General features: G+C 45.0%; 1 protein-coding gene across 2 annotated transcripts in view; it reads left to right on the top strand.

Moving 5' to 3' along the window:
* The first annotated feature begins 424 nt into the window (after nt 1-424).
* Nucleotides 425-9,331, top strand: part of LOC147008981 (glycine receptor subunit beta-like) — a 144,950-nt gene continuing 136,043 nt past the window's right edge. For both annotated transcript variants that reach the window (XM_085864645.1, XM_085864648.1), the window contains exon 1: nt 425-563. The gene's annotated coding sequence lies outside the window, so the exon portion shown is untranslated. The remainder of the gene's footprint in view (nt 564-9,331) is intronic.

The raw sequence follows: 9,331 nt of genomic DNA, 5'->3' as shown, positions 1-9,331 counted from the left end.
GTGTGTACCTACATTTGTTCATGCTGTACCTCCTCCCTGCAATTCCTTGCCACGCATGTACCTGGATCTGATGATGGTGAACCTCATACCTGATAAATGTGTCACCATCATACGTACCTGGATTCTATGATGAGCACCTCAACTTGAGCGTTAAGTTACGGCCGAGGTGTGAGGAACGACGTGCCCTAGCCAGGATGCTTTGCCGATTGTGATATCTCCACGGTAACCGCCTCTTGTATATCAAACCCATAGATCGTATGGATTGCAGTGTCAGGGAAATAAGAAAGGTAGATGAGATGGGGAAGCTGCAAGAGAGAAAGAGAGGGATAGGGAGGGCTGGTACTCCTCGGGTTTTGTATTGTGAGGGAGGGAGTGGAACAGACAAAGAGCTGAACATGGTTTTCCTCCAACCTCCCCCCTCCACCTCTCCCGCCCTCACCATCTCACCTCTTCTTTTCCTTCCATCTTCCTCCATCAGGCGGTTGTTCCGAGTTGGCGCACGAGTCCAGCCAAAAGCCAAAATGCATTACCTGCGCCACACTCAATGGCTGATGCGATACTAGGTGAGTAAACCTTCAACCTGTGTCAACGTGACGTGTCTGTTTGAGCTTTTGTTTTTCGGATGCCCTCCCGCCTTGGCGCGATGCCGAGAGCTCACTGCTCGGTGAAAATGTGCAGGATCCTTCCGATGAGCGCCGTTTGAACCGTGCACGACGAAATCCTGCAAGCGGTAACTATTTCAAAACGTGTTCAGATGGCGCGATAAATAAGGGTTTAAAAAAGGAAAAAATGGTCTGCTCCATTGGCGAGGCAGCAGTGACCGTGGGTGGCTCGAGGAGTTGAGGGTTCGGACCCTCCAGGAGGCATCTTCCCATGAATGTCCATCCAGTACGAGACGGGATCGCCTGTGTTATCCGTGCTGGCATCTCGACCCGCTGCACAGTGCGGTGAGCGGTTGCCTTGAATTTTGGAAAGACCGAACTGTGGGCTGCGTATTTAAATGAGTTGGAATTACAGCAGGTGGGTGGTGAAGAAAATGGAGAGGGGAGGAGGAGATAGGTGGAGGGAGGGGTGAGGGAGAAAGGAGGTCGGGAGGGAAGACTGCTGGAGATGAATGTGAACACATTCCATCACATTTACCTAAAATCACCTTTATAAGGCATTGCCGTGCTATTACGATGATGGAACCGTTGCAGGACGTTTTGGCAAAATGCAAGTCACATGATTGCAAAATGAAATTCAACTGTTTGCTTTTATAGATTTCCTGCAATATGTATTGTGCCCCCCCCCTTTTTTTTTTCTTCCAAAAAGGCCCAGTTGACTCTGATCACTATGATGTTTGTGTGAATGGAGAGATTATCCTGCCCTATTCTAAACCTAAATAATTGTTTTTACGTTCGTTATGGTTTATATGCACTATTTATTCAATTCCTGTCTTTTGCTTCTTGATCAGTTCAATTACTTTTTAATTTTTTTTAAAAATCCACCTTGCTCGTGCACTTGTGATGAAGGCTTTAATTTTTTTGTATACATTGTCGAGGCTCATATGAGAGCTCAGGCTTCAGCTGGTGTGTGTGTGTGTGTGTGTGTGTGTGTGTGTGTGTGTGTGTGTGTGTGTGTGTGTGTGTGTGTGTGTGTGTGTGTGTGTCAGTGTGTCTCCTCCATAACTCCAAAACCATAAAACCTATCAGCCCGAAACTTTTCATGCTTACGATGAAAACTCCAAGGAAGTGCACGAGTGAAAATTGGGTGTTTGGGTTAATTAAAACACCCCTTTTGAAGATAATTAACGGCTTTATTTAATTATATCATGCATCAGGCAATCCTCGGCCAGCTCGCTGTCTGTAGTCTTACAGCGTTTCCTTGGTAACCTCGCTGGGATCTGAAGCCGCCATGTTTTTTGGCCTGCTCAACTATGCCTTGACTTGCTCAACCATGCAACGATTTTTTTTTTAAATGATAAAGTTATTGTTTTCACTTTCCTCATTCATATTATTGAATGCCTGTTCAGAGCTGCGAATCGCCGGGTCCATTGCAATGCTTATAAACATCCGGAGACGTCAATGTTCTTGGCTTGACATTTGGGGTGTCTCCGGGAGGTGTATGTTTAATGTGTTTGCTGATCGCATGCCAAATTAGCTGTTTCTAAACAACCGTTTCATTGGAGTGCTTGCTTGAGTGATGAAGCCACTTGGTGAGTGCTCTCCAAGCTGCTTGCTTGTTCGTTTGGGTAAAAGTAGCCATGCTTTCAAGGGAACATCGATCAGACAGACAAACGTTTCCACCTGTGTTGGGCCCTGTGGTGCCGTGCGGTTGGTTCCTCAGGAGGTGTCTCATCCGCTGAAAATGTGCAATGTTAATTTTTGCAGGACATTATTTTGTTTAACCTTTTGTGCCATATCCTGATATAATCCACCCCTCACTTCGACATCAACACATATATATAAAAACAATAAGGTCCGTCCGACTGGATGTTTGCCGTGATCTGGTTGTGAAGGCATAGGGCATAGATCGACATTTTGTGTTCTGGGCTTTGATATATTTTTCAGTTAAATTTCACTAATTTCCCACTTGAATTCCTTTTTCAAAGAACTATGTTAAAAGGTAAATCTTTGTGCTTGTCGTTTTTACATATTTTATGCATGTGTACATATATAAACTGTATTACCATAACGGAAGTGTGTGTGTGTATGTGTGTGTCTGTGTCTGTGTCTGTGTCTGTGTCTGTGTCTGTGTCTGTGTCTGTGTCTGTGTCTGTGTCTGTGTCTGTGTCTGTGTCTGTGTCTCTCTCTCTCTCTCACTCTCTCTCTCACTCTCACTCTCACTCTCACTCTCACTCTCACTCTCACTCTCACTCTCACTCTCACTCTCACTCTCACTCTCTCTCTCTCTCTCTCTCTCTCTCTCTCACTCTCTCTCTCTCTCTCTCTCTCTCTCCATACGGAGTATATTATAAATCCATTTCTTTGTTCTCAAACTTATAGATTTGTCCGAACGACTCGATGTTTCAGCCAGCAACCCGACATGCACTGGGCCTCCACCGGCCTTTATCAGCAACAATTTTCTTGTTTATCTCCTCCCGGATATACCTGCGGAAGGGGAAGGGGGTGGGCCTGTTCTGTCGACTTATCACAAAGCTGTATTGCAGGACCTCGTGACCTTTGACCCATGACAAGCTTGTGTTGTATCTCTCCAAGCCATATGTTGCCTCTGTTATCCTCATTGGTGATAACCCACTTTGCCTCTGTCCTCCTCCCGCCATTGGTGCCTCCCTGGTATATTTATATATGAGGGGTCTGTATGCTTGTGATAGCGCCACAGTCACCTGTGTCAATGGCGACCTCGTTTTCCAAGTGTGCCATGCTTCTAATATTTGCCTCCAAGCATGGTTTAGGAATTCCACCAGGACATTCAGCTTGTTCCAAAGGGGAACATGTCCCACCTTTAACCCATGCTTGGCGATAGCGGACCTTTCCGGGTGGTTGCATTTGAAGGCCTTCTGATCTTTGCTGCGCTGGCCAAAGGTTCTTCCTGGCTCTCCTGTGTATTCTGCACCACAGTCACATGGAATGGTGTTTGCCATACCTGTGAGGTCATTATTTTATATTCTCTCCTTGACATTGATCAGTGCTCATCTCAAGTTTTTTTTTTTTTTTTTTTTGATAATTAATTGGTTGATAATAATTCACCCTCACCCTGACCGGTCTCAAAATCCTGCCAATCCTTTGGGCTACTCCTGGCACAAAAGGTAGCATGCAAAAGCCTCTGGGTGGTTCTTGTGGAATTTCCTGAGGCCTTGGGGGCTGCCAATACCATTTGGCAGAGGTGGTCCGGGTAGCCATTGGCTTTCAATACCCATTTAAGGTGTTTGATCTCGCTACTCTTACCCTCTACAGTGGATGGTATATTATGTGCCCTTTTTACGAGTGTGTTTACCACAGCTCTTCTGAGGTGCATCGGATGACAAGATCCAAAATCCAGACACCGATCCCTCAGGGTAGGTTTTTCTATACACTGCGGTACTTAAACTACCATTTTGGTTCCTCGTCACCAAGGTGTCCAGAAACGGAAGTGGCTCATCCTGCTCTTTGTCGCACGTAAATTTAACGGAAGGAAACATTCCATTAATGCCTTCCTGTATTATATTAACAGCCGTGCTTGGGCAGATGACAACGGTGTCATCAACGTCGGGGTACCAGATACGTGGCTGTTTTGGGAGGGAAGGGATGGTGCATGTCTCAAGCTCTTCCATCACCAGTTTGGCGACGACAGCAGACGCTGGGGAGCACAATGCAGTGCCAAACACCTGTTTATAGTAAGTGCTGTCAAAGACAAAATAGGTGGAAGAAAGACGTATGGAGGAGGTCACACACGTCTTTTGCACTCAAGCTGTCGGCGGCCTAAGGGTTAATCATCAACCGGTATACTGTACACTCTGAGACGAGCACTGACCAATGTCAAAGACAGAATACAAAAGAATGACTGCACAGGTGTGGTATACACCATTCCATGGGACTGTGGTGCAGAATACATAGGAGAGATAGGAAGAAACTTAGACCAGCGTATTCAAAAACATCAGAAGGCCTTCGAGTGCAACCACTCGGAAAGGTCCGCTATTGCCAAACACGGGTTAAGGGCAGGCCATGGTCCCCTCTGGGACAAGGTGAACATGCTGGGTGCTCGGAGGTGGATATTGGAAGCATGGCACACTGGGCAAACGAGCTCACTGGTGACAGAAGAGACAGTGGTGCATCCGGACCCTTCATATATAAATACACCAGAGTGGCGCCGATGGGGGAAGGACAGAGGCAAAGTGAGGAATAACTAACGAGGATAATATCGGCAACGTACGTCTTGGAGAGATACAACACCAGCTTGTCAAGGGTCAAAGGTCACGAGGTCCTGTCATGCTGCTTTGTGATTGGCAAAGGAACAGGCCCATCCCTTCCCCCAGGTATATCTGGCAGGAGGTAAACAAGAAAAATGCTGTTGATAAAGGCTCGTGGAGGCTCGGTGCTTATCAGGTTGCTGGCTTAACGTCGAGTCATTCAGTCAAAAATATAGGTTGGATAAGTGAAAAAGGGATTCATTGAATATAACTCCCAACTGCCGTTCACCACTGGATAATACATATACATATACATATACATACATGGTCGTGTTCAAGAGGTTAAAACCCTACCTGGACGGATGGCAAAGCTTCTCCCTTGAAGGCTACAACCGAGAATCGGAGAGGAATGCACATGAGTTAACGTGGCGTAATGGCGGAGAGACTATCCACCCAGGCGGAGCACGGGGAGGAGCACTGCACAGGGGTGCTGCACCGGGACAGCGCAATGCTATGGTGTCTTAAAAGGAATACATTTAATGAAAATAAATGAATATTTACAACGGACAAATCATTCAGAAGGTGATGAAAATAATAATAAAATAATATATCCTGCAGTCGAGGCGCCTCCGCACTCAGACTCAAACACAGACAAAGGTGACACAAAATGAAAAGAAAAACCTTCCCTTCAAACTCTTGCTTTACTTAGCTTGGCCGAGAGCTGTTTCTTGTGGAACTGGAATCGAGGCGCTTCTCTTGAAGCGGGACAAACGCACGCCAGGCAATCCGCGAGCGGCACTGCACATAAAGGCTCAAAGCCCCAGTGTAACGGCTTCGGATCGTCCTCATCAACCCGACCAGAAGCAAAAGGCCGGCGTCTTACTTCACTACGCGAGCCAAACCTCCTCAACACAAATTAAATAGCCGTGCCATCCTCTTCGGTGTGCACTCAACATTCTCTCTCGCCTCTCCAAACAATGCACCTTGTGCCTCCACTCTGATGTCAAGCCAACGCCTTCTTCTTCAAAATGCGCCACCTCTTTCCTTTGACCTCGATCATGCAAATATATTGTCCTATAGAGAAGTCGGAAGCCTCTCACCATGTGCAAACCCACTGATCACGGCAACCCATTTTGTGCACTCTCTCTTGTGCGCTCCCTCTCTTGTGTGCTCTCTTCCCTGTGCTTTTTACCTCTATATCCTCCACCTCCAAGGCGTGGTCTGCTCGCACCAAAACCCGGGAAGGCGGGACTTTCTGCCAATTTGTTGTGGTTTCAGGACCGCGTTCCCCTCCTTTATTGCTTGCCTTAAAAATTAGGAAAACATCGGGGAAAATGACAGAAGGTAATCACATACTATGGAACTTATTCTTACTCCCGAGGCTAATTAACACCCCACCACCCCTCTTGTGGTGACACGCAACACTTAAGCTGACAGATTCTCCACTTACTCATATCAAGATGCCTTCTATTTGGGCACAGACCAAGCAACTCCACACAATGCTGTGCCCTATTACATTCTTCCATCCACCCCCACAATCATACAATAAATAAAAACATATATATACACAACTGGTCAAAAGTTTTAGAACACCCCCATTTTTCAGTTTTTATTGAAATTTAAGCAGTTCAAGTCCAGTGAATAACCTGACATGGTACAAAGCCAAGCAGTAAACTTCCAGATGTTAAATAAAAAAAACTTTAGGTTACCAAAAACTGAAAAATAATGCAAATTTCAGAGTTGTTAAAAAAGGTCCTTTTCAGGGAACAAGTAATGGGTTAGCAACTGCAGCTGTTCTGCAGCAATGGAAGTAAATCAAGCCTTGAAAGTTGATGCAAACAATTCCTCCAGGTTCCCTGTTCCCAACTGTTCCCAACTGTTCCTCCAGGTTCCCAAACAATTCCCAACTTTTGTTGATTAGTTACAAACCTTCTGTCTGTATAAAAGCAGTGTTGGAACAGATTGTGTTGCCACACCATCTGAAGCATTATTTGGACAATATTGCATTGCAGGAAGTAGTATATTGCTATCATAATGGTGAGAAAAAGACAATTAACAAAGGAAGACTGACAGACCATTATAACCATGAAAAATGTGTCATCTTTCCTTAAGGGAAATTGCAAAGCAAGCCAAGCTGTCAGTGAGTACAGTTTCCTACACCATCAAAAGGCACTTGGAAACTGGAAGAAACTCTGACAGGAAGAGGTCAGGTCAGGTATGGGAGCATGCGCCAGAGCAGCGCGTCGCTACGTCCACTTTCCGCCGGTACTCCAGGGGCCTCCGTCTGGCCATCCCCCAGGCAGATGCCTGGCCCATCCCCATCTCCTTAAGATGCCGATCAACGTGCTGCAACCACGAGGCACGTGGTCAGCCCATTGGCCTCCTCCACTCAGGAGACTCCCTCGCTGAGAGAATCTGGTGAGCAGGATCAGCGTCAGGAAAACGAGCCACATGTCCATACAGCCGCAGCTGATGCTCACGGACTATGCAGGTAACAAATCTCATTTGAGACTCTCTCAGCAACCCCTCTTTGGACACAAAGTCCGACGAGTGATAGCCAAGGGTTCTCCGAAGAGACCTGGTACCAAAGGAATTAAGTGTCCATCTCAGATTTTGTCAGAGTCCAAGTCTCACATCTATAGAGCACGACTGGATGTACCAAGGACCTGAAGACTCTGACTTTCATCCTCCCGCACAGGTACCAGCAGCACCTCACCCCATTATCCAGTGAATCCATGACTCCCCATGCTCGACCCAGACGTCTATTGACCTCTGGCTCACAGCCAGCAGAGACACGAATATCACTGCCAAGGTAAGTGAATCTCTACATGACCTCAAGACAGGAAGAGGTCTGGCAGACCCAAAGCCACAACACAATCAGAAGACAAGTTTCTGAGAGTCAACAGCTTGCGTGATAGGCGGTTCACAAGACAGCAGCTTCAAGCACAGCTTAACACTGGTCGAAGTAAGGAAGTCTCAGTTTCAACTGTGAAGAGAAGACTTTGAGCTGCAGGTTTGACAGGTCGAGTGGCAGTAAGAAAGCCATTACTAAGATGGCAAAATAAGAAAAAGAGGCTTGCCCGGTCCATGAGCACTGCCAGTGGACTACTGAAAACTGGAAGAAGGTCTAATGGACCGATAAATTAAAATTTGAAATCTTCGGTTCATCACGCAGGGTTTTTGTACGCCGTCGAGGAGACGAAACGATGGTTCCTCAGTGTGTGACACCAACTGTCAAACATGGAGGAGGAAGCATGATGATCTGGGGCTCTTTTGCTGGATCCAGAGTCGGCAACTTGCACAGAGTGACTGGCACCCTGAACCAAAACGGCGACCACAGCATTTTGCAGCGCCATGCAATACCCTCTGGTCTATGCCTAGTTGGTCAGGGGTTCATCCTACAGCAAGATAACGACCCAAAACATACCTCCAGGCTATGTCAGAACTACCTTAGAAAAAAAGAACAAGACGGTAGGCTTCAAATCATGGAATGGCCAACACAGTCTCCAGACTTAAACCCTATCGACCTGGTTTGGGATGAACTGGAGTGAAAGCAAAGCAATCTACAAGTGAAACACATTTGTGGGAACTTCTGCAACAGTGTTGGGAAGAACTTTCTGAACAATATTTGATATCCATTGTAGAAAGAATCCCACGAGTATGTTCGGCTGTTGTATCTGCAAAAGGTGGCTACTTTGATGAGTCAAAAATTTAGATTAAATTTTGTTCAACAAAACGATTCCATGATTTATTTTTTATCTGCAATTGTTTATTTGTTCTATGCTTTAATTTCAGAGTACTGTACATTGAAACATTAAACTGCTTAAATTTCAGTAAAAACTGGAAAAACGGGGGTGTTCCTAAACTTTCGACCGGTCGTGTATGTATATATGTATATATATATATATATATATATATATATATATATATATATATATATATATATATATATATATATATATATATATATATATATATATATATATATATATATATATATGTGATATCGGATAGTGTGCGGCTCCAAACTGTGAGTGGTGAAAGCGCCGGAATCGAGTCCCATGCAATCCTTGCTGCACGGTCCCAGGAGCAATAAGTGCCACCTGCTATGCTGAACATTATCTCCCGCTTTACCAAACACAATCTGGAGTTCACATTGGTTCCAGTCACGGGCGGAATGATGAAAATTAATGTCGTTGTCCAACCTTAGACGAATGCCGTAATGTCACCACCACAACGTATGTTCTATCTATGGTTCCTGGTGGAGCTATCTTGCAGTGCAAATTACAATGATGTAATTTCAGATACTGCATCAAGTGCAGAGGAAATGCAGTTACCGACCGTCTCAGGTTGGATAACGACATCAATTAGGTATAATATATATATATATATATATATATATATATATATATATATATATATATATATATATATATATGTATATATGTATATATGTATATATGTATATGTATGTATATGTATATGTATATGTATATATGTATA

This window comes from Eptatretus burgeri, chromosome 18 (genome assembly GCF_056783735.1).
Source record: "Eptatretus burgeri isolate ZD-2024b chromosome 18, Ebu_testis_v1, whole genome shotgun sequence".
NCBI classification, from domain to species: domain Eukaryota; kingdom Metazoa; phylum Chordata; class Myxini; order Myxiniformes; family Myxinidae; genus Eptatretus; species Eptatretus burgeri.
The sequence above is the reverse complement of the archived record's forward strand: the minus strand, read 5'-3'. Positions and strand labels throughout refer to the sequence as shown.